Here is a 27,082-nt window from a genome sequence, read left to right on the forward strand (position 1 = left end):
GGTCATCTAGAAAATAAGCCCAGTGAATGGGTAATCAGATTCTGACATTAGCAAATGAGGCACTTATCAATTTGTTTATTCTGGGTCTCTGACCCAACTCCTTTGAAGCAGAAGAAACACAGGAGTATGTGAATTTTTCAAAATGAGTTCCTGGAGTGCTGATGCATAGGGGCACTTGTACCCCAATGTTTATAGGAGCACTTTCAACAGTAGCCAAATTGTGGAAAGAGCCTAAATGTCCATCAACTGATGAATGGATAAAGAAATTGTGGTTTACACACTCAGATATCACCTCACACCAGTCAGAGTGGCCAAAATGAACAAATCAGGAGACTATAGATGCTGGCGAGGATGTGGAGAAACGGGAACCCTCTTGCACTGTTGGTGGGAATGCAAACTGGTGCAGCCGCTCTGGAAAACAGTGTAGAGCTTCCTCAGAAAATTAGAAATAGACCTACCCTATGACCCAGCAATAGCACTGCTAGGAATTGACCCAAGGGATACAGGAGTACTGATGCATAGGGGCACTTGTACCCCAATGTTTATAGCAGCACTCTCAACAATAGCCAAATTATGGAAAGAGCCTAAATGTCCATCCACTGATGAATGGATAAAAAAATTGTGGTTTATATACACAATGGAGTACTATGTGGCAATGAGAAAGAATGAAATATGGCCATTTGTAGCAACATGGATGGAACTGGAGAGTGTTATGCTAAGTGAAATAAGCCATACAGAGAAAGACAGATACCATATGGTTTCACTCTTACGTGGATCCTGAGAAACTTAACAGAAACCCATGAGGGAGGGGAAGGAAAAAAAAAAAAAGAGGTTAGAGTGGGAGAGAGCCAAAGCATAAGAGACCCTTAAAAACTGAGAACAAACTGAGGGTTGATGGGGGGTGGGAGGGAGGGGAGGGTGGGTGATGGGTATTGAGGAGGGCACCTTTTGGGATGAGCACTGGGTGTTGTATGGAAACCAATTTGACAATAAACTTCATATATTGAAAAATAAAAAAAAATTAAAAAAAGAAATTGTGGTTTATATGTATAATGGAATACTACTTGGCAATGAGAAAGAATGAAATCTGGCCTTTTGTAGAAACATGGATGGAACTGGAGAGTGTTATGCTAAGTGAAATAAGTCATCCAGAGAAAGAGAGATACCATATGTTTTCACTCCTATGTGGATCCTGAGAAACTTAACAGAAGACCATGGGGGAGGGGAAGGGAAAAAAAAAAGTTAGAGAGGGAGGGATCCAAAGCATAAGAGACTCTTAAAAACTGAGAATAAACTGAGGGTTGAGGGGGGGGTGGGAGGGAGGGGAAAGTGGGTGACGGGCATTGAGGAGGGCACCTGCTGGGATGAGCACTGGGTGTTGCATGGAAACCAATTTGACAATAAATTTCATATAAAAATAAATAAATAAATAAATAAATAAATAAATAAATAAATAAATAATGAGTTCCTGGCACCCCACCAGAACTAACCCAAATACCAAGGAGGATTTGGACTCAGGGTGGACCAGAGCCAGCTGTGGAGACAACCAGAATCAAATTCAGAGCTTCAAAATGAATGGGAAATAAACACAGGCTCCCAGGGTGGGAGGAGATCGGGGGTGGGGAGGATAGGAAGAGATAATTCAGACAAGAGAGGTTGTGCCCAGCTAGCAACTCTCATTCTCAAAGATGCCAGAACATCACTGGGGGCTTTACAATATAAAAATAGCCAAAACTGATCCTTTTTTTGTGTGTTGATCAAAGTGAGTTCCCAGTAGGGCAGCTTTGAAAAGCATCACAAAAGCGAAAAAGATTTTCAAGCCCACCTCCTCCTCCTCCTTCTCATGTTCCCCAGCCTCTTGGTAACCAGTTATCAAACTCATACAGCAACCTCAATCTCAAGAGTTAACTCTATGGAAATCTTTTCTGTTAACACTTGTCTCAGACACAAATGGATGGTGGTAAGCCACTTGGTTTTTATAAGGCAGTGAAAGAGGGTTCCAAAGAAACATTCGTGCTTTACAATATGAAACCGTTTTTCTGATTATTTTCCACTAAAGGGAGGGAAGAGATTAATTGGCATGAAGCAGTTTCCAAGGTCGGCTCAGTGACTTCTCACTGATGGGCAAACCATATTCCCGGCATCATAGAATTTTAAAGCTAGACAGGGCATTGATGATCACCTCACCAACTTCCACATTTTCCAGATGAGGAACCAAAATCAGAGATAATCAGCAATTTCCACAAGGTGACATTGTGTTATAGGCAAAGCCAGGAAGAAAATAAAGGTCTCCAGTTTCAACAAATATATTCAGCTGCATCCCGCTGCCTTCTTGTGAGCTGAGAAGCCATCCTGGCATAATCATCTCTTGGGAAAATACAATGGCCATTGGCTTAAAGAATACAGGCTGGCTGCAGGCTACCTGGGTCTTACAAAAGCCCCACCAACATCTATATGCCTGGTTAGATTAATGGTTGGTCTATTCATGACGACACAAGTGTTTTTTACTATCCAAAGTTACTCATTCCTGCCAAGAATATAAGCAGATTCACTATTATTCTAAACATTAATATCATGAAAGAACCCACCTATGGATCCCCCCACCAAAACCCTCACCAGCTTCTAGAGAGTCATTGACTTAATCCAAGCCTCTACTGGACAAAGAAGCTACCTGGAGAAAGCATGCATGTTAAGTGAGGCATTCAAAATCAAGTTTTTACAAACACTGATCAACTCAAAAAAGAAAAGAAAAAAAAAAAAATGTCTCCAAAATCATCTGAAGGCTTGTGACTCTCGAGCCAAATGTACAACATTTGTAAAATAATTTTTCAAATTTTAAATAATTCAGTCTATTACAAAAGAGCAGCTTCATTATTCAAGTGAAAGTATGCAACTCTGAAGAGCTATAGCTACAAGGCATTCAGCTCTTCAGTTTCTTGAAGGTTCTAGCTTTACTGTGCTTACTGGTACAGTCCTGCACCTCACACACATTTCCTGACCCAGGATAAGGAACAGCTGTCACTTAACCCCGCACTAAATGTTGGTGGCAAATGCCGAAATTTTAGGGCTGTCCCTTTGATGATGCAAAAAGCTGCTCACTGTTATACTCAAAATACCCTTCGTTTACGTGGAGAATGCAGTGAGGTCATTCCCTTATGGCCCCATGCGGTTCCCTGTAGCACATTGGCTGTATGGGTGAAAGAGAGCTAAGAGTTTACTCAGTGAACCGCGTTCATGTGGGTCAATAGCCCATCTTTTCCCACTTTTCCATGGTCTCTGGTTCCCTTCTCCCGGTCCAATTTCCCTGTAGCCCTGTCTTCCCCCCTACTTTTATTTTTTGGATAAAGGGGTGATGAAGGGAAAGTTATGAAGGAGAAGACCTGACACACAGAATATGTTGGGTGAAGATTTATTAAATTGAAGGCAATGTAGTGGTATTTGCATTAATTTATTTGGGGCCTGGTGATTGCATTCCTCACTTACCATTCTATTACTGCTTCTCTGGGCTTCTGTATGACTATCCCAAGAAATTATTTCCCATTTGTTCACATTCTACAAATCCAGATGGTAGGATAGAGGGAGAAAGGAGAAGAAAATGAGAGAAAAAGGAATAGGGCTAGATAAAACAGAAGCGGGGAGAAAGAAGATATGCATTAGGAAAAGGACGGACCAGAACTCAAGTTGCCTGCCTGTAAATTATGATTCAAATAACTACTTGAGACTCGGTTTCCTTATCTTTAAAAATGGAGAGCACCTGGGTGGCTCAGGTGGTTAAGTGTCCAACTCTTGACTTCAGCTCAGGTCATGATCTCACGGTTCGAGTTTGAGCCACACATCCAGGCTCTGTGCTGACAGTGTCGAGCCTTCTTAGTATTCTGCTTCCCTCTCCCTCTGCCCCTCCCCTGCTTGCTCTCTATCTCTGTCAGAAAATAAATAAAAATAAACTGTAAAAAATAGGAATAAAAAAAAGAAAAATGGAGAACATGGCATTTAACAGTGCTACTGTGGAGGACAAATGGTATAGTTTCTACATATGTGTTTTAAATACCATTAAACACTACCAAACATAAGGAACAGTAGTTATGGTGGCAAAATGGTTAAGAAGATGGTCAAACTTCTGGGTTCATCTAATCCTAGCTTTGCGTCCTATTAGGTTTATGTCTTTGGACAAATATGTTAACCTATCTGAATCTGAGTACCCTCATCTCTAAAAATGGGAATAATTATAGTAGCCACTTCTCACAGCCTTGTTTTCAAAAACAAAATGAGATAATCCATAAATCTAGCACAGTGCTTAGAAATACGTATAAAGTATTCAAAACTGTTATCCATTTTTGCCATTGTTATTATTGTACTAGCCTAAGAAGAAACATTTGCAGAGTGTTTATCACGTGCCTGGTTTTAGATGTTTTATCCATATAAATATAAATGCACACCCGCACAACACATACACACACACTCACACACACACATATATTATTGACCCTTGAATAACGTGGGGGTCACCAACTCCCTGTGAGTCAAAAATCTACATATAACTCTTGATTCCCCCCAAATTTAGCTACTAATAGTCCGAAGCCTTACTAATAATATAAACAGTTGATTAACACATATTTTGTATATGTCTTATATACGTAGTCTTACAATAAAGAAAGCTAGAGAAAATAAAATGTTAAGAAAACCATAAGAGAAAATACATTATTATATTATACTGAAAAAAATCCATGTATAAGTGAACCCCCACAGTTCAAACTCCTCATGTGAAAAAATATTTATTATTGTTATATATTTATTTATATTTATATATAATAATATATACTTAGATATAATAGTTACTATTATTATATTTATATAATATATTTTTACTTAATGGCAGAAGAGAATTATAATGATTTCTTGGGTATGGAGTTATGGCATCAGATGCTCCCCAATCTAGAAATGCCAGTCCTAACTCCACCCTCTAATGCTGGTTCATAGCTTCATGTAAGACATGTATTTTCCTCTCACAAAATGTCCCCTCGCCACCACCACCCCCCCCCCCCGCCCCTGTCAAAATCATGCTTCTTTCTTTCCAGGCTAGGGGGGAAAGAGTGCTGGAGGTAAAGGGGCTCTGGAAGCCTGGCCACCTTCCCTTGAGAGGCTCCAACAACTTTGCTGTGTTTTCCAGCACCAACAACTCACTCTCTGATTCTCCAGACACAACTGGCTGTGCAACAATTCAATTCAGCCCTGCCACCAAGCACCTGGAGTTAGCACCAGATCCCACAAGTTAAAGGAGCTCAGTCCCACAGACTGCCCTTACTTCAAATGCCAGTCTCAAGTTCTGGACCACCTCTACTTCTGACCAATTGCTGCAAATTGACGGTTCCCCAAACCCCTTCTTCAGGTTTCAAAATTTGCTAGAACAGCTCACAGAACTCAGGAAAATACTCATGTTTTCTGGTGTATCATAAGGGGGTGCAACTCAGGAATAGTAAAGTGGAAGAGATGAATAGAGCCTGCTATGGGATAAGGATGCCTGGAGCTTCCATGCCCTCTCTGGGCATGTGACCCTCCAAGCATCTTAATGTATTCATCAGCTCAGAAACCAAAATAGTGACCGAACATACAACCAAGTACCGATGGGAGAGACCAAAGCAGCAACCCAAAATGTGTTCCCACAAAACACCATCCCGTAGAAGCTCTCCAAAAAGATATGGTATAGAATTGAGAAATACCACATGCTGTATTAGGCCTTATAGACACTCATATTAACATATTAAAGGCTCTGAAAAGTAATTTGTGTAACTTACCCACAGACTCCCAGACTCCGTTGACCACCACGCAATCCTTATTTCTGCATTAACACCTTTGAAGAGGACACAGTTTGGAAAATGTTAAACCGGCAGACATCTCTACCCCGCCAGGTAACACACACCCTCTTCTAAAAGTCTTTATGCACACTGTGGAACATAAAATAGTCAATCTGATGCTATTGCGGGACCAAAATGATGGAGATGAAGTAGCCATCGTACCCAAGTAGAGGAACTGTCTCAGGGACACATCGCCTTGCAGAAAACTACATCATGAGGTGGTCATAATTGTCGCTCACCAAATATTTCAGGCTAATAGTAGGATTACGCTTCCCTGTCCTCTTAATAGTAGGCTTAGTCACATGACTTGCTCTGGCCAATGAGATGAGTGGAAGCGCCCATGTGACTCTTCCACCAAGAAGTTTTAAAAGCTAGTTTTTAAGTGACACCATCCTTTTCCCTTTAGTAAGATGATTGTGTAGCCCTGTATTGAGATGTAACCTCCATCAACCTGGTCCCTACAGATTATGACAAGGAGAACACCTTTTATGTTTCAGGATAAACATGTAGCCAGAGAGAGAAATGTCATTTCGGTACTATGTCATTATAAGCCAGTGAGATTTAGGTGCTGTCTGTTATCATAGCCTAACCTATTCTAATACATACTGTCAATCTGACTACCTCCTCTCTTCCATTTTTACCTGGCCCTCCCTCAGTGCCTATTCCTCTCCATTCCCACTCTTAGCCTGAGATTCCACCACTGTTTGTGAACTGAGTTCACCCAAATCAAAGCTGTTCTTCATAAGAATGTGCATAAGAGAATCTTTCAATACCCAGAAACTCCCCACTCGCCCTCCAATGCTTCTCCCACCGTGTAGGGAGAATTAGCCTCAATAGTTTAGAAAGATTCATGCCTCATTTTATTGAAAAGGGAAATCAGTGCATTCCCTTTGTAGATGGTGTGACTGAATAATTCATTGAAAGCTTCATTATCTATAATTGTGATAACACACACTTTAAAATAAAGTATTGCACATATCAAATATCTCTGATACATTTCTGAGCAAATATGTGCACATATGTAATCAGCTGTGGTAATCAACTGCACATCAACAAAGAATCGGAGTGTTTTAGGGGCGTAAAGATGCTGTTACAGTGAACAATCATTTGGCAGTGTGGCTTATTTTAATAGACACATCACTTTAAAATAAGTCTTCGCCATCTGCTGCAGCCTCTAATTACAAATGCAACAAGAACATAATTCACAATTGCATCATTAAAAAGTAAGACATAAGGGATTTAATGCATGCCTGTGTCCTTTTTTAATGCAGCAGACGTCTGTTCATCTTTTCTTGTGTTTCAGGCACAAAACTGGCAGTGAGAGGTTCTCTGTTCCATATTGAAATTTCCCACAGTAGAGAGATTCAGGGGACAACAGGAAATCCATGTAAGGGTGCTTAGTCGTCAAAAATATTCATAGGCTATCATCCTATTGATATCAGGTTGACTTGTCAGCATTGTGTTCCCTATGCAAGAAAAAAACTGTCTCCAAACAATTTACAAATGAAGAGAAGAAAAAGGTCTATTCAGCAAGAAGTACAGATAAGGCCATTGCATCTTACCAATATAAATAGCTTGGAAATTCACCGCTAGTTTAGGTGTCTATAATAAACTAACCTTTTAGCAGCCCACTTTCCAAATGTTGTGCAAAACTAGCTTGATGAGCCAATCTTCTGCTAGACACAAAATTAATATAAGAATATATAAGTACTAAAGCATCTTGTTTAAGGTCAATTCTCTATTTTTTCCTGCAGATCAAATATTAATTACCAAAAGACTACTGAATAAAAGAGTTGCCATGGCATGAAATGTCAATTTCAAGTTTGAATTTGCAAAAGTGATACTTGGCCTGAAATGAGGATAGCACCACCAGATGGATGATGTCATGGTTATAACCTTGAGGTCTAAAGAGCAATGAGGTATAAATGTTATCAAATAACAATTCTAGTCTACTCAATTATGCCTTTAAAAATAAAATCATGATCATTATACCAAATCAATGTCATACCTTTATTTTAAAAAGCATAAAAATGAATATCCCTCTTTATTACTAATCATTATAAGAAACTCAAGAGAACCACGCAGAAAGAAAGAACAAACAATAGTCATATGGTTTCCTTTAGTAATTCCTAATCTTCAACAAATAGCACTAATAGCTTAATACAGTCCTAGTAGACCTTCTTGTCTACCAGCATCATCACCACAATAAGTTGCTATTTTTTTAAATAAGACATGTGACTATTTTTTAAGGTAAGCAGAGAGAAAAATATTCATTGCCTTCCTGCAATGGTACCATAACATGTACAAAGCTTCATGATTTCCCCAGGTCGTCTGTTTCATATAATACCAACAGGGGTACATATGCCATTCTCCTGGACTCCTTGTATTTGAAATACAAGATGAATATTCTTACCACAAAGTTATATTAAAGAAATATGAAGAATGAAACTGGGCCACTATCTTACACCACACACAAAAATTAACTCAAAATGGATTAAAGGGCTGAATGTAAGACCTGATACCATAAAACGCCTAGAAGAAAACATAGGGAGTAAGCTCCCTGACATCAGTCTTGGCACCGATTTTTTGGATTTGACACCAAGAGCAAAGACAACAAAATCAATCATAAACACGTGAGACTATATCAAACTAAGGAGCTTCTGCACGGCAAAGGAAACCATTAACAAAATGAAAAAGCAACCTACTGAGAAAATATTTGCAAATCATATATCTGATAAGGGCTTAATATCCAAAATACAGAAAGAATTTGTACAACTCAGTAACAAAAAAAAAAAAAAAAAATCTGATTTGTATGTTGGCCATACAGGTGGCCAACTGGTATATGAAAAGATGTCTAACATCACTACTTATCAGGGAAATGACAATCAAAACCACACTGTGAGATCACCTCCCACCTGTTAGAATGGCTATTATCAAAAAGATGAGAACTGACAAGTGCTGGCGAGGGTGCAGGTAAAAGGAACCCTTGTGCATTGCCAGTGGGAATGTAAATTGGTGCAGCCACTACGGAAAACACTATGGAGGGTCCTCAAAAAATTAAAAATAGAACTACCATATGATCCAGCAATTCCACTTCTGAGTAATTATCCAAAGAAAATGAAAATACTAACTTGGAAAGATATATGCCCACCCATGTTCATTGCAACATTATTTACAATGGCCAAGATATGGGAGCAACATAAACCTCAACAACAGATAAATGGAGAAAGAAAATGTGATAAATGCTCACACACACACACACACACACACATGCACACACACAATGGAATATTATTCAGCCATAAAAAGCATGAAATCTTGTCATTTGCAATAACATGGATGAATCTTAAGGGCATTACGCTAAGTGAAATAAGTCAGAGTAAGACAAACACTGTATGATCTCATTTGTACGTGCAACCTAAGTAATAATAATGATAATAATAACTTTAAAAAATTAAAAAACCAAGCTCATAGATGCACAGAACAGATTAGTGGTTTCCAGAGGCAGAGGGTAGGGGGTGGGCAAAGTGGGTAAGGGGAGCCAAAGGGTGCAAACTTCCAGTTAGAAAATGAATGAGTCATGGGGATATAATGCAGAACAGGGCAATTATAATTGACAATGCTGTATTGCATATTTGAAAGTTGCTAAGAGAGCAGACCTTAAAATCTCTCATCACATGAGAAAAAATTCTATAACTCTGTACGGTAGAAAAATAAATAAATAAATAAAGGATTTTTAAAAAGAAATATGCTGGGGCATCTGAGTCGCTCAGTCGGTTAAGCATCCGACTCTTGATCTCGGCTAAGGTCATGATCTCATGGTTCATAAGTTTGAGCCCCATGTCAGGCTCTGTGCTGATGGGGTGGAGCCTGCTTGGGATTCTGTCTCTCCTTCTCTCTGCCCCTCTCCTACTTGTCTTTTTCTCCCTCTCTCTCTCTCTCTCTCTCTCTCAAAATAAATAAACTTAAAAAAAATTTTACAGAAATATTCTACATCATCTATTTCTAACAATAAACCAAGAGTAGCTTAGAATTTCTGGTGCTTAGGTCTGAAAAATCCTTTAACACCACCCGTTTTCTGAAAGGTTACCTTGGGATGCATTCACTGCTACATTTCCCAATATTTGAACATATGCAATGACTTGGGAACAATCCAGAATCCCCTATCAAGTCCTCTTTAATCAAAACACCCTTCCACTTACTTGATAAGTCTTGCTTGTTTCTTTTTGGATGCCACAGTCCCTTGCTTACAGTTACTGCTTTTCACATGATGCCCCCACACTGGGAGCAGAGAGTAAGAGTAACTCTCCCATTCATCAAAGGAGTGGCAACCTCAACCTACTGTTGACAACCACCATCTTGTTTCCAAGATGGCTTTTCCCATTCTGATTAGAGCTACTTCCTGTCCTCTGGAAGACCTTCCTTCCCTGTCTCCCATTCCACCTTTATGACACAACCTTTATTACAGGGATGTAGTCCTAGGAATCTTTCTTTGATCACATATAAGCCTCACATCAAAGATTCTTTGCATACAAGGCCTGAATGTTTTCTCTCATAGAACCAAAAGTTAAATTTTTGCTATCACAATGAATCATTTTTACTTCCCCAATCCTTAGATTCTTCCCCATATAGAGTGAAAACTTCCATTATTCCAAACTTAAAACAATGATCCTTAATTAGTCATCACAATAATGATTTTGGTCACAGAATTCCACATACATAAAACTAATTCCTAAAAATTTCATTAAAAAATTCATAAAACTAATTTAAAAAACTGTAAGTTTGAATACTGAGATATAAAGTGACTTCTCAACAAGGCCTTATTTTATTTTCTAAATAGCATAGTTCCACTTTCTTACGAAAGAGCAAAATAGAATTTAAAAAGTCATAGAATCATAGAAATATGAGGCTAAAGGAATATTCTAGGGAGTAAAAACTCCTCACTAATCTTCGAGTCTTCTGTCAGAAAAGAATGTAGGAAAACCACCTCAGAATGATAGCTTTCTGATACATCTTATTCTAGAAACTTCTCCCCCCCCCATACACACACACCCCTACATTCTACTTTCCTACCTCTCTCCCCTCACCACCTCCCTTCCTGGAAATGCATTCCAGGCCTTCCAAGTCACCTGTAGACAGGAAGCTCTTTCTAAACTCCCTGCTGTATTCTCATACCTTTTTATTATTATTATTATTATTATTATTATTATTGGAAAAGAACAGCTGTCCATTCTTCAGCACAAGAAATTATCTTTCCTCTACATGAAGATTTATTGAATGAGCTCCTGCAGCCGTATCTTCCCCTGATTAAATAATGTAAATGCTTTTACCTTGTCGCTATTTTTACTTCACTGATATTATTTGGTCAGTATCAATCCTTTTCCTTAGAAATTTTAAATCAGGTTGGTTATTTTTTTTCAGTCACATCCAATTTTAACAGCTATGGCTTCTGCCATTTTGAGTTTTCTTTATTTCCACAAAGTTCAATTTGCCCAGATCAAATTTTGCACGTCTAAATTTTGTCAAGAAGATTTAATTTTGCCATCAATTTTTTTTTAACCAATAACAAATCCTACCACAGGCCGTTTCAGTTGTTGTCAGTATTATTTTGTTGTGATCAGTTCTACTAGTAATAGCCATTATGAATTTGATAAAAGAAAGAGAGTTTGTATTTGTTTCTCAGCTAACCCATGAGAAAATTATCAGCAGTTTTTGAGAGACAGAAATAAAGGCAAAAAGCAGGATATAAAAAAGAGAGAGAAGACGAGAGGAGACACCTATAAGGAGGTCGGAACGAAGATCCACACTGAATGAAACCAAGAGAGAAGCTATACCAATTTTTACTGTATGAATAGCTCAGCTCCCAAATGCAAGGTATTGTCGAAATGTTCTTGGGCCAAGGTCTCGCCACGGCTTGTTCAGTCATCCAATTGCTCATTCATTCACGAAATACATGTGGGACACTCAGCTCGCAACATGCCAGGTACAGTGTAAGTTCTGAAGATCTGCTGTGTGCGGAACGGCCCCGCCTGCTTTCGTGGGCAAGAAGACGATATATATGTGACCAATAAATCAATAAGATAGATGCCCACTGACATCAATGTTTTGAAGGGATAGGATGATGAGGCGGAGTCAATGGGCAGAAAATCCTCTCAGGGGAAGTGAGACTGGACTTGCAACCTGTAGGGTAGGAAACACAGAACTGGAAGTAAGCACTGTGGACAGATGCAGCTGAAAGTGTAAGCACGCTGAGGCAAGGAAGGGTGTGGGCACTTATGGAACAGAAAGGAGGTGGGAGGGTTTGCAGATTAGCGAGCAAGTGAAATTCTCCAAACTAAGATATTACCCCCTGACAAGTATAAATGGGTAAACAATCAAAAGCTGATTTCGATAAAATTAAAATCTAAATGTTGGAGATAAATATTGGAATGCTGAGGTCAGAAACATTAATTCCACTGCTTCGTTTTCTACCAAACTAGTTTTCAATTCACCTTAAGTACTCGAAACCATAAATATTTGTATATATACATGTGTAGGTATGTGTGTGCAAGTCATATTTCATATTAACAAGTCTAAGATTACATTTTTTAATCTGTTTGAGGGATAATTGGAGGTCTGCTCTGGCTCAAAGTCCCTGAAATATAATTTTCCCTGTTGGTTTAACCCAGTACGCAAAGCCCTGAGGAATATTTTAGCAACAAAGACCCTCCCCCCATCAAACACAGGAAGAAAACTAACTTCATTTCCTCCTGTTCCTTCCTGCCACAAATCTACCTTCATATCAGAAGATAAACTGACCCCCAAACACAGGTGTAATTCAATATTCTATTTCCAATGCCATCTGATTTGAAACCCAAGTAATTAACAGCTCACTAGAGACGCTATTGAAATAAAACCAACTTTGATCCTATTCCCAATTCCCTTGCCAAATGGATGGGCAGCTCAAACCCCTCTGCTCTGGCATTAATTGAAATGAACGACTCTATCAGAAGAATGTTGTAGGAAGGAGAGCAGGCTACAAGGAGGGTGTGTTTTTCAGCCTGATTATTAGAGGAGTTAATTTGAGTGTTGGGGTGGGATAAATATTGACACGCGCTCTCTGGCATCTTGGAGGAACAGAGGCATATGAGGCATGATGCATCTTAACTACAAGGAATAAACCTCTGATTCTCTCAGTACACCCAAGAGAAGGATTATATTTTATTTCTAATATGTTGATATACAGAGAATGGCCTTCTGGTCCAATGGGTGACTAGACACAAACTAACTGTACATAGCAGGATAGTTTTCAGAAATCTGTTCTTTTTTGTTGTTGTTGTTGTTCCAGTGCTCTTATTATCCACAGTGGCTTACATGGCATAATCCAAACACAGATCTATTTACAGAAATCATTTGGATGAGGCCAAAGTGTCCCTGATGATTTATTTTAAAATAGATAAACTTGGAGACACAATTAATGGCCACTGGAACTTTTACTTTCTGGCAGGCCAGTGTTATTGACCCTAGACTGTTTTCCTTCCAGCTCTGCTCCGAAGCACTGTTCCAAGGTACCATCCAGTTATGGCACCAGGGTGAGTCAGGAGACTAGTTTTCAATCCCGGCTCTGCCACTTTCTACTCCATGACTTTGCACAAGCTTCGGTGTCTTCTCTGAGCCTCACTTGCTTCTACTACAAATGGACATAATAAAACCTACCCCCAAAGCTGTTGTAAGGGTGAATTGAAATTCTTAAAAAATGTTACGTATGTGTAAACAGTAAAGTTCCACATACGCGTAATACATAATCATTATCAATTACTGTTTTTTAATATCTACAAATGGCCAAGTAGTAAGTAGATCCTCACAAACATTTTCTCCAATCCCCACACAATCTAAAGAATAAGAATTAGCCCCACTTCCCAGAGAAGACCATGGATGTGCAGAGAGGAAAAATATTTTGCGTGAGGTTTAGGCAGAGAAAGAATCCTTGTCAGTGATGACAGACTATTCTCAGAGATTATACCAACAAAAGATAAGCTGAGTTGGATAGATCTTCTATCTTCCAATATTTTTAAGTCCCTGGAAATAACCTATAAATGTTGCATATATGTGATCACAATGTGTATATACAAAATAATTACATATCTGTAATAAATACATTAAGTTGCCCATCACACATAAACAAAGTAAAATCAGTACACAGAGAAGAAAAAGTCATTGAGTAACCTGGAGTCTCCCCGTATTCCATAGAGCCCATAGGGCCCAATTAAGTAAAATCATTATGTGCCAAGGTGGAACAGGTAAGCCTCTGGGGCTGTAAATTTCTCTAACATGTCAAAGGTACAGCAACTCCTGGGTGAGGTATGGTACCTTCCCATCTGCCGGGGATAGTCATTAATTTCCAAATGGCTGTAGCCCTTTCTAGGCTAGGTAACAACACAATTGAATTGGGTGATGACTTCTGCCCAGTTGTTTGCAACTTGGCCCTGTAGAGTTTAACAACCTGTTATACTTTGTCCTTCAGAATTCTCAAGGTCTAAGTGAGATTATATTAAGAAAGAAAATGGAAAGCGCAAATAAATTGTATCATTCGAGAAGATACATCTGTACATATCCAGACTCTCCATGTCATTCCATTAAATATTGACCACCTGTACTAGTCAGGAAAGGGCAGCCTAGATGGGGAAACAAACCCTAAAATCTGAGTGGCTGAATGCAGCAAAAGTTTATTTCCTACTTATGCAAAGTTCTCTTCCGTTTGGAGCAATTCTCCAGGCCAAATTTATTCTTCTTGCTTTTCTTCTTATACTCTTTTCTCCTGTGGTTCTGCCATCTCAACATTACCACAGTCATCAAAGCAGAGAAGGAAAAGCTGGAGGGTCGCACAGACCTTTTCACTGGCTCAGCCTAGAAGTGACATGTCACTTTTGTTCATTTCCTTGGCACGACCTAGTCAGTTAGTCCCGCCTCCCTGCAAGGGGCAAGGAAGTTTCCTGTTAATGCGACCCAAGGAGGAAGGGAGAACCCATGGGCGTGCGGCCACCACATCTTTCCACATGCAAAGGCACTGTGGCGTGCGCTGGGATTCAAGAATAAATTAGACACACTCCTTGCCCAGCGAGGAATGACACAGTTTACCATAAAACAAAGCACACTGTGATTTGTACTGAAATGCAACAATAAACACAGGGTGCAGATAAAGGAATAATTAATTACAAAAGGGAACGACTAGCAGCAAATAGCCCAACAATGGAGCAGGAAGGAGAACACAGCACACAGGATGCAGCAGGAGACTAAAAGAATCCCCTTGCTCCCATGCCAGTGACAGTGAGTGATCTGGGATGAATATCTGAAAGATTGCAATTGCATGGGACTTCTAGCCTTCATAGGCAATCCACTGAAGAAATATCATGATGGCTTTTGTAACACAAACTCTCTATCTCTGATTTTCCAGGACTTCTAAAATGAGATTGATAGAGCGCATCTTTCTCACTCAACTAAAACCGTGGTTCTCCCTGGAAAAGCTACCTCCACGTCAAGAGAACACTGGCCGAGGAGGCTGAGGATGAATTGCTACTCCTCATCCAACCAGCAGCCACGTGGTTGCTGCCTGTGTGGTTCTTGAGCACTTGTAGTTTTGTACATGTGGGAGCTGCTTGGGAACCTGCACATGAAGGCATACAAGAGTCTTGGATTTCCACAAGACTATCCTTACACCCTAGACCTTGAAGGTGAAATACTGTGAAGGCTCAAGACTGTGGCTGCTGATCCAAAGTCTTCCAGGCTTAATTTCCAGCTTTTGATTAAAATGTTTCCCAGATTTTCCTTCTCTCCATGGAAAATTCCTCTATATTCCTGGTTACATGCCTTAAAGGAACCTCCCTATTCTCACAAGCACAGAACTGGCCACCCAGTGCCAGAGTCACTCTGGGCTATCCAGGGCTTCCCTCCTGACAGCCACCTGCCTGTGGACAACATCAATGACCTCAACAACTACCTGCCTTCAAGTTGGACCTTAACTCCGCGGGTTCATATAAAACCCAGCTCCACTCATTTCCCCAAATTCCTTAGGAAGTTGTTGTTCACAGTATGTCTTTTCAGAGAATACTGAAGGGTTCATAATGGCCACCACATGTGTGACCCATCCCAGACACCAGGACAGAGCAGAGAGGGGTGCAGTCCATGATCACCACAAAGTACAGAGTCTTATGCCCCCAAAGCATCACTCTGAAACAGCACAATTGGTATAGTGTAGGGAACACTTGGCAGAGTGAGCAAAGCCTGGGCTTAGGCAGGTCACTTAGCTTCTCTGGACCTCAGTGGTTGAGCTCCAAGCTCAGTTTCCTCAGTTAGGATCACATGAGACAAACGTCCACGTCTGAGTCCTGATATCCTATGATAAAATCAAAGAGTGGAAAGAACAGGAGTCCCTACATTTCTGGTGAATGGTTTATAGGATCCTACTTATGGGCCTAAAAGTCAGATGATCAAATGAGATGAAACATGCCCTAGATGAAACGAGCTGGAAACAGAAACACAACATCTTCTGTACAAAATAGCAAAAGAGTAGCTTCCATTGCTGAAGCATCATACCCTTTCAAGGTACTTTTGAGAGCGTGTATCTCATTTAATCTGCTTTATTCATCCAGATAGCTGAGGAAATTGATTGGAACCCGTACTTCATTCTTGCCAGGTGCTGTGTGCTTTAGAGCAAGAAAATTTTTACGTTAAAACTTGATATTTGCTTCCACTCTGGATTTCTGCTAGGCTCCGACCTGTAATCTCGACCTCTGTTTTTTCTTGCTCATAGAAAACATTCTGAAGAGGCTCATCCAAGACAGACTAGCTCAACATGAGACCCTGCCCTTCAGAGTCTCCCCATCCTCAACCATTAGAAAGTGGGGATCTCCCTGAGCAAAAGCTTCCTGAGGATGTGTAAGGCAGATATCCAAGGGAAGTTGACATGTTTCCCCCTGAGGCCTGGGCTTCCCCTGGAAGCTGAAGAGGGAGGTGCGTATTCTGGAAGGAAAGAAGCAAAACCCAATGAGACATCAAATTCCCAACAACCCCAGGCCCCTAAGAAAAGGTTTTCCATTTTATACTGGGTGAAACGCAGGCTTCCCTGGGGGTTCTTCATTTGTGGCCTCATCCTCCTCAGTCAGGTTCCTGCATTTCCCTCCCTCACCTTCTGTCCCTTCCCCTCTTCCTTTTCTTCTTTCTTCCTCTCCTTCTACTGCCATCCTCTCTAGGTCTTCTCCCAGTGGCTCTTTCCTCCTTTCCTTTTCTCCCACAAGAAGCTGATCAGCCTGTATTTTAAGCCTAGGTGGCATTAATGAGAAAATCAGAATTAAATGCTTAGAAAACAATATAATTTGCAACAGGAGCATTTACCTCCCATGGATTTCTCTTGTTTATTCCTTCTTAACCAGATTCAGCTAGTGAATTATCCATTTATTTCACAGTTTTTTCCTTCGTAGGGATGTACTTAAAGGATTGTGTGTGAGGCCTTGAACATTTAATTATTTGTTGCTGCCCACCCTGTATTTATCTATTTATTTTTTTCCAAATAATTCCACAGGATTCTCAGTAATTGGCTAGTTGGAATTCTTCTGGCATTAATGAATATCCAGGCGTCCCTGTTTTGATAGCATCATCTTTTGCCCATGTGAAAAAAATTGGTGAACTCTCTAAAATGTCTTCTGAATCCCCTTTATGATCTGCTCTCAGGCAGTTATCTCTTGTCCTTTGATGTATCTGGAAAGGAAGCTGAGTAAAAAGGATATTATTATTATTGTTTTCAGATATCTTTTGGCACGAAGAATCTTCTTTTGTTTTTAATTAGCTGTTCTGGGATTATTTTTCAAAATTATCCATAAAAAAAGGCAGAGGATCCTAGTATGTCTCAGTAATCCTTTTCATCATGTGTCTGTGACATCTCAGCAGTTCTGTGATAGATCAGTAAGCCTGTGAGAGATAGTACATCTTTGTCCTGTCAAGTGTTGAACTTGAACTTTGTAACACTTTCCTAGCCTCGTTGTCCCCGGGGTTTGGAGATGTCTAGATACATACAGCACCTGTTAACAAGCTACATCATCTGACCTAATGGCCGAGGGCAATGGCAATTCTCATGGTGCAAAGTCAAAGTCCAGGATATGCAAGCTCTGAGATGATTCATAATGACCCTAATTTCTATCACAGAAACTTCAATCCTCTAGTTATTTGTCAGGTTTATGTATATGTATGTATGTGCATGTGTGTGCACACGTGTATGTGGTATCAAGGTTCATGTGTTGCAAAGAAGGAAACTGGTATCCCAATTTCTCCCAAGGGAAAACTTTTAATCATGGCCATAATAACCAGGAGAACTTCAAGTGTCTACCTATCAACACTAAGTTTTCTGAAATTATACAATCCGTACCAATAATTCTGAATGCATCAAACCAGTAAATACATATTGACAAATTTTAAGTAAATGTCCGTGCTAGCTCAGTCAATAGTTTTCACCTGTCCCACTGGTACAGACATAAAGGTTTTCATTTTGAAACAATATGAAGATTTTGAATGCAGCATTTTCTACCTTCCCAAACTGCCATTTGATAGTAAGAAAACAAAAACAAAAACAAACAAATAAACATCTCCCTAGCAGAGTGGATTTTATTTTGTGTTACAGTCCTAGATGTTTCTATCTCTGAAGTATGGCACCTTAACAAGAACAGTGCCATGTATTTAGGCCACTAGCTTCCATCCACAGACTATTTTCATATTTATTACCTCATTTCTGATTCATACAACAACTCCATAGAGCAGGTACTGTCACTTCCTTCATTTCACAGATGCTTAATCTGAGAGCTGGAAAACATAGGGAACATACCCAGGAACTCAGACTAGTTAGAGCAAAGCTGGTATTCCACCCAGTATGACTTGGAATCCTGCTCCTTCCGCTCCCCACCCCTCCCGTCACCTTCAATGATATAATGCAACCACGATTCTGGCAACAAGGGTGATAAGTGGGAGCCCTCACACTTCGGGTCATTTTGAAGGGCTCACTCCTTTGCATTCCTCTTCAATGGCTACCAAAAATGGCCACATATGCAAAAAATGAACCAGCACATAACAGCAGTTCTTGAACCATCTGGAAGATGATGACAGAACTTGGGAGATAGGGTGAAAAGAAGCTGCCCCCCGTTCACCCCCTAGTCCTCCCTACCATGATTCACATTTCTGTTATAAACCTAAGGTCTGACCCTGAGCCTTCCACAGAGAAGACAACTAATCTTCCCAAAGCATAGTCATAAATCTGTAGAAGTCAAAGATCAGCAGGGAAAACAAAGATTTTGATCACTAAATTATTAAATGATCATGACTGACTAGCTCCCCACATTCCTAGAACGGTAGAGGAGATATATTTCCCCCTGCTCTTTACCCAGTATCTCAAAGGAAACAGTCAACACAACCCGGTAATTTACCATCCATGTGTATATCTCTCAAAATAGGAGACACAGAAAGAAAAGACACGAGCAAGAAAATGAAGAAGCAACTGTTGACAGCTGCATATGGAAAGAAAGAGATAAAAAGGAATTGAGGGAAAGGAAAGCCATGTCCTGAAAGACTGAGGGGATGACAAAAGAATATTAGGGTGTGGGTAGAGATGACAGGTTACTTGTATCTGGGGTTGACGTGTAAATGACACCTTTTCCTCACTGTCTGCTTCAGAGCTGCCTGGAATTTTCCACAGGCAGGATGAACCCCAGAGTCATTCTACTTTTCTCTGAAGCATGGCTTTCCCAAGAACCTAGGACTTCATAGCACTCACGTTGGCAAATAAGGCAGTGATTGGTACTTAATATCAGGTGTATACAGGAACCTGAACCTGTCTGGTTGCAAGTGAGAGAAAGCCAACTCAAATCCAGCTGAAATTTAATGGGAACACATAACAAGGGGAGTCCAGAAGAGGAGCTGGCTACATGAAATGATGGAATATGGGCACACAGACGTTTTCATTAGCTACCTTTTACTTTTGAGTGTTCTCTCCCTCTCTCTTTCCCTCTCTCTCCCACTCCACCACTGCTTCTCAACGTGTTTTGCCCTCATTCTCTCCTTACAGCATGTTCCTCCCATGACCACGAATGGGCCCAGAGAATACTGGGGAAGGATGTTGGATAACTCGAGACTCATACCATCTCAGTCAGCAACCTGAGAGGGGAAAGAGAGTGTACCAGCATATAAAATACCATGAAAAAATCCCCATTGACTTGGTTAGAGTCGCAAACCCAACTCTGGACCAATCACCCTAACCAAGAGGATGGGGTACTAATATTAACCAGACATGGGTCACACGACTACCTCTGGGTGCTGTGGTTACTGCAGTTGTCTACCCAACCAGAATCAAAAAGAATGGGGGAGGGGGGCTTCCCTCCAACTATCCCAGGGAATAGGGGAATCATGATATCAGAATAAGAGTTAGATGAAGGAATCCAGATAAAAACAACATCCTGTACAAGGCACAGCCAAAATGTGGGTCATCCTGATTTTCCAATTCATGCTTGCCTTTGAATACTCAAGGACCAGAAAACTCATGTGGCTTGAGGATGCACTGCGTTCTATGTGACCCGTTTTTTTCCACTGCCCAGTAAAGAAAATTGAAAACATTCTCCAATTAGGCTTCTGAAACCTAAAAGTTACCAAATTTTGATAAATCCACGTAACTCAGATTATTGCCTAGTCTGCAACTCTTCATAAACATACTACATGGATGGTAGGGAAAACTCTTGGTCTACCATTTAAGATGAATCTTTTTGTTTAGAAAACATAAGAGAGGCCTCATAATTCAGGACGTGTTCTCATTCTTCACTACAGTGCAAACAGATCAAACCAAAAGCACAGCCGGGGGTTGAGTAGACAGAGAGAGAGTGAGAGAGGAGTTGCTTTCCTTGATCATGTTCTTCTTAGGTTGTATCCTGAAATAATTGTAAAGGTAATAAGTTAGCTGCAAGACTGTAATGAAAATAAAGTCAGGGAGTTAAGGCAAGGCCCTAAGACATAGAAAGAAAGTCATCAAAGGATGGCATTGATTTTATATACTGTTCTCCGGGGAAGCAAGAGCTCAGGCCTCTTGCCCCTGGCCTGGCCCCACGTTGCCTCCTCTGCCTTGATAAGAAACTATTTATTCCTCTGAACTGAGCCTTTGTTGGTGCCAGAAAGGTGAAATGGAGCATTAAGACCATTATGTGGACACTGGAGAGAGAATACACATAGAAAAGAAAATCTAAGAAAAGTTCTATTCATTTGAATTAACTGAGATGACATTTATTTTTTGTTCCGATTGATCCTGTAATTGTTTCTACTTTTTTTCCCCATGAGGTATGTAGAGATATAACCTCAAGGGTTAGTCCATTTACAACAAGAAAGAACTCGGCGTGGCTGAAACGCCCTGTTTCGTTCATCCATGCAGGTCATACAATTGATTCTCTCGCAGAGACCAACCATATGGATTGATTTAGCAGCATTTCACCTGCTGCCTAGAGACATGGCTTGAGTCATCCTGTATAAATTACTTAACTCTCCACCACAAAAAGGAAAAAAAAAAATGTTTTCTTGCACAGCAGCAGCAATTAACGTTCAACATGTTTATGGAGTTGAATAATATACAGCCCAGCACCAACCTATGTATGCAATACCATTATCTTGAGAGAGAGACTGAGTTGGTGTCATCCACATTCAAGACACGGATGATTGATTCATCAATAACTGAGCCTGGCCTTATTACAGCAAACAAATTAGACACCGTGGAATATATTGCCATATAGACAGGTCTTCCTTCTCTTCAAATATATGTCATAATTAATAGTGGTGACCTTTTGGCAACACTGAAAAACAGCTTGCAATTAACAGGCTCTCTCTTCTTTCAGTGCTTGGCCCAGCTCAGTGGAGTGGAGCAGGTTCTAGACGATATCTTCCCAGGAAAGTGTTGGTCAGTAAAGTCAATCACTTCTTCCTCTTTCTCGGGTTCATTCCAGAGTAATGCAGAAAGGAAAGCAGTGACTTACCAGCAAGCAGTTCTTGAGTCACTCTCGCCCAGGCATTGTTCTAGGCGCCGGGGACCGAGCAAAGAACAAGACGGAAGGACCCCCTTCCTCACTGCCGGGAGTAGAGAATAACAACAGGCATGGAAACAAATAAATAAATACTTTTAAAATTCTGGTATGTAGCATGCTGAGGATAAAATCGGGTGCTCTTGAATCTCTGTATTTTTAAATGACAAATAGAGATTTTAACAAGAGGATATAGTTTATGTACTCAGCGTCCACATGATTAAATAACCACCAACGTAAGCAAGATTCTGTAGCTTCTATATTTCCTCTTCCCTGAATTTTAAAAATATAATGCCCGTTCTGAACAGGGATAGGTATTGTTTGCAATTCGATAATTTTAAAAGACTTAACTCTTTTGAAATACTTATTGTGGAGGAGTGCCTGGGTGGCTCAGTCTGTTAAGCATCCAACTCTTGGTTTCGACTCAGCTCATGGTCTCACGGTTTGTGGATCTCAGGCCCTGCATCGGGCTCTGTGCTGAGCATGGAGACTGCTTGGGATTCTCTCTCTTGCCCTCTGTCTCCCATTCTCTCTGCCCCTCTCCTGCTTGCTCTCTCCCCCTCAAAATAAATAAACATTTTTGCAAGTTTGAAATCCTTATTGTGGAATTCCAAAACAGTCCAGATTCATCAAAATAAGGTGGATTGTCCAACACTAACAAGAAATAGATATTATATTTTCAAAATACTAGTCATAAGGTGAAAAACAAAGTGTCAGGACACATCAGAATCACAGGAATAACATACTATATCCATACAGGCTGAACTTTTCGTGGAATATAAGTTCAGCTCAACATTTTGTTCTCTTAAAATTTTTTATCTCTGAGGTATGGTACAGATGATGTCTATACAGGCAAGTTGAAGTTCACATTTGATGCAATTATCCATTAACAAATACTTGAGGCAAAAGTCCTTCCCACATTTTCTGGAACCCTCCTTCAATTTTTCACTCTAGTTTGTGACATAACCTGGCCCCATTTGTACACAGAGTATGAACATCCTAACCAAGCCTTATGGTTCTCGATCCCTTTGTGGCAGGAAACTGGGAAAGTTGGGTTGGTTATGGAATGAGTCTCTGGCATAGGTTATTAATCTGCACTGATTTGCTCTTTTCTGGCTCTCGTAACAATGCCACTCTGTGAATCCCAATGTCCTTCTTGAGTCACAGGAGAGGAGAGGTATGCGCTGGCAATGGCTAACAACCCTGGGCACATTCGTGACACTCATGGTGATGTGACTGGCATGTCACTTTCATCTCATGTGTGCGTTACAGCCAGAGAAAAGTCATGAACAACCTCACTAAGGAAATACTAAGTCAAAGGATTAAATGATGACATACATGGTAATTCTTTCTACCTCTGACTGCTTTGCAGAATGAGGTGTTTCCACAGGCCTGCTCACCCTCAGATCCCTTCGCCACCCTTCCCTGCCCTGCTCTGCATGGCAAGGAAGCTGCCCTCCGCTGGTTGCCTCGCTAGGCTGACTGCCAGCCACATGCAGCCAATGAAAGCAGATGGCAGGAGAATGAATGTAGGCCAGAGGGCAGGGAGAAGCCACCACATCTCTCTTTCTGTCTATACTCTGGGTATCATATCTGGCAGTAGAGGGTCCAGCTTTCCCTAGCTTGGCTTCAGCTTCTGGAGGCCTCAACCCTATGGGTCTGGCAACTCCAGCTCCTTCCTAGAATGGTAGCAACCTCCTGCGGTTGGCTATTCTCTGACCTGCCTCAATGCCCCTGTTCAGCTTCTCATCTCTTCCATCATCTGTGCAATGAATACCCTGTATTAAAATTCTTCTGCTTTTGATAATCAGAACAGTGTCCGTCTGTTTTGTTTGTATACTAATTGATACAGACAGTTTACAAGGAAAATGCAGTTCAGTTCATACTGAGCACCTACTGTATACCAAGCATTGTGCTCTGCACCAGGGAGGCCGTGATGCATAAAATATCACGTCTGCCACTGAGGATGTCTGAGTCTAGCAAACAGGTCATTTCACAATTGTATGGCCAGCATTATGCCAGGGCTAGGCTAGGGGACTTTGGAAACTCTGAGACTGGCTTCTTAGCTGGATCTGGGACTCAGAGAAGGCTTCCTAAAGAGGATGATGGTTGAGCTGAAGCGGAAGGATGAAAGTTAGCCAGGTGAACAGCTGTTGGAATGGTCTTTAAGGCAGAGGGAGTAGCATAAGTAACTGCATCAAAGCATTAAATCGAATGGGGTTGGTGTCAGGTTGGAGACAGATGGAACAGGTACAGAAAGGAAGCAGGGTGGTATCATTAGACCTCAGGGTATGAGGCCAGAGAATAAGAAAGGAGGTCAGAGATGTAAGGCACATAAAAAGCTTGAATTCTCGGGGCGCCTGGGTGGCTCAGTCGGTTAAGCGTCCGACTTCAGCTCAGGTCATGATCTCGCGGTCCGTGAGTTCGAGCCCCGCGTCGGGCTCTGTGCTGACAGCTCAGAGCCTGGAGCCTGTTTCAGATTCTGTGTCTCCCTCTCTCTGACCCTCCCCCGTTCATGCTCTGTCTCTCTCGGTCTCAAAAAAAAAAAATTAAAAAAATAAATAAAAAAAAAAAGCTTGAATTCTCTTCAATGCACAATTAAGAGTAATTAATGATTTCTTAAATCAATGAAACAGCATGGTCACATTTACAACCTATAATTTCAATGAATCACTTGGGCCACACTGTGGAACATGGTAGCTTCTAAAAGAAGCCAAATAGAGGAAGGAAACAAACAAAAAAGTAACTTAAGCCAGATTATGCTAACAACTCAACTCAGCCTGCCAGCACAGAGTGCCTGGGGACCAGCTACAGTGCTGGGACAAGAGGGGTGTGAGATTGTGTCCCTACATTGTGTGGCCCTCCAGAGTTTACCAGGTTTTACCAATTTTAAACACATCTTGGGGAACCTGGGTGGCTCAGTCGGTTACGCAATTGACTTTGGCTCAGGTCACGATCTCATGGTTCGTGAGGTCTAGCCCCGCATTGGGCTCTGTGCTGAGAGTGCAGAGCCTGTTTGGGATTCTCTCTCTCTATCTCTGCACCATACTGGGTGGATTCTTCACCATTAGGACTAACTCAGCCCTTCAGAGGTCTTTGTGGTTTTCCGTTAAACCTCCCTCTTGCTAATACTAATCCCTTCTTATGGCAAAATACTAATAATGCATTGGGATGCTAACTCCCCATCCCAATGGGGGTTGAAAGAGAAAGCAACAATTGGACTGAGGAAACAGAAAACCCAACACCACCACAACTATAATCCCCTTTGGCAAAGCCTGCCTCTCAATTCACTCCCTTTCCTTTCCTAGGATAGTGACTCCCAAGCCAGGAACAAAGCTCTTGGTACACTCAGCACCTCCTGAGGTTACAGCCAGTGATTTAAGGACTTCCTTCCACCCCTAACCATTCCCACCATAACAGGGATTCAATCAGCAGCCCATGATTCTGCCCACATGGAAGTTATCACCTTTGGGCTTTCATGCGCATGCATTCAGCCTTTGTCATAAATAAACTCCCTATCATCACAGGTGAGGTGGACGTTGGGACAGTTCTAGAACAGTATCTCTTGCCTCTCTTGCCTCTGGACCACATATGCCATGAGGATATTGATGCAAGTAACACTCCAGTCGACTATAAGCTCTGTAAGTACTGAGATCTTTTCTATCTTGTCTCCTACTACATCCCCAGAATCTAGTACATTCCCTGGCACATAAGAGGCACTTATTGGGTAATAGCTAAAATTTATTGAGCACGTACTATGCACCAAGGCACTGTTCTAAGCATTTTATACACATAAAAACTCATTTAATCATCAAAGCGATCCTATGAGTTAAGAAGTATTGTCTGCCTTTTAAGGGACGGGTTGAAAGCAAGGAACAGCTGTGTAATTTGCCTTCTGACATGTGAATCGCAAGCAAAGAACTTGCGACTTAAACCAAGGCAGTCTGGTCAAAGAGCTAAGACTCCCAACCAATAGGATGCACTGCCTTTTGTTGACTAAGTGACCGGGCACCCTAGTCTACAAGGGGAGACTCTGCTTCCTTCCTGCCTTCCAGTCTACCCACCCATGAGTCAAACACCACATTCTATCCAGGGGATAGTCCAGCTTCAAAGGAATTTTACTCTTCTGCTTTGCCAGTGTTTCTCCCCCTTGGGAGTAAAAAGACTTCAGTAGCCCAGGCAGCTTTACTTTTTCTCCTATGAACTTACAGTTCGCTCTGTCTCCAGGTCCCCTGGTTATACACAGTGGCCATAAGTTTCCTGAAACAGCAGAATACTGAATGTGCATTTATCACTTTGAGCAAAGCCAGCATCTTCCTTCAAGGTGGCCATGCATTTCACAAGTCTCTTGGTGATAATGTTTGGGCTGGATTCTGATAGGAAAAAAAAAATCTCTTTGGATGTGAAATTTCCCCCTCTTCAAATATCTGTTCTTATTTCTCATCAGGAAAACGGGCCGTGCAGGGGGATAAATGTTCTCAGCTTGGGCTGAATTTACACTGTAAGTTTCTTATCTCAGTAGTGCTGTGGTCTTTAAATGCGTGTGTGTCTTTTATAATGGTTACCCAGGTGATTTTAGTCTCTTCAGAACATTCACCTTCTGATCCAGTTTTAAAAGAGATGATACCAGTAAAAAGCTGCTTTAAACTTGAAAGCAGACCCTCGACACTCAGAGGAAATGCTTATGAGGAAGAAAGATGATTCTGACCTATATAGGAACATTTCGCACTAAAGTGGTTATTACTCTTCAAAACCCCTGCAAATAGCCAACTTTTTCAGAATTGAAGAGAAAATTCAGAGTTATCATTCTTACTGAAGCCTGGACACCTCCCTTTGTTTTCTAACAAAGTAAATACTGCATCAGCCATCAGGTATATAACCACAGTTTGATCTCATATGTTCTCTGTGCCAAGAGCCAGCCAGCCAGTGCCTAAATAACCCAGTTGGATATTTTCCTAGACCATTCAGTTGTAGAATGATAGATGCGCAGAGCAGGACAGGATCACTCAAGGAGAGCCACACTTACTTCACCTCCAAGATTTCTCTTTTCCCCACTATCCCCATCCACTCTACCAGCAGTTGTTAACAGCCCTACCACCAAAACACCACCACCACTTCTCTCCATCTCCATACCTGCCCTCCAACCCGAGCCCCTCTCAT

At 41.0% G+C, this 27,082-nt stretch overlaps 1 long non-coding RNA gene across 1 annotated transcript in view; it reads right to left on the bottom strand.

Annotated features, from left to right (window-relative positions):
* The window catches only part of LOC132672091 (uncharacterized), a 323,832-nt gene that overhangs the window by 173,240 nt on the left and 123,510 nt on the right, over nt 1-27,082 (bottom strand). The window contains exon 2 of the long non-coding RNA XR_009607358.2: nt 5,793-5,848. This is a non-coding gene — a long non-coding RNA (uncharacterized LOC132672091). The remainder of the gene's footprint in view (nt 1-5,792; nt 5,849-27,082) is intronic.

The sequence above is a fragment of the Panthera onca genome, chromosome C1 (genome assembly GCF_046562875.1).
Source record: "Panthera onca isolate mPanOnc1 chromosome C1, mPanOnc1 haplotype 2, whole genome shotgun sequence".
NCBI classification, from domain to species: Eukaryota; Metazoa; Chordata; class Mammalia; order Carnivora; family Felidae; genus Panthera; species Panthera onca.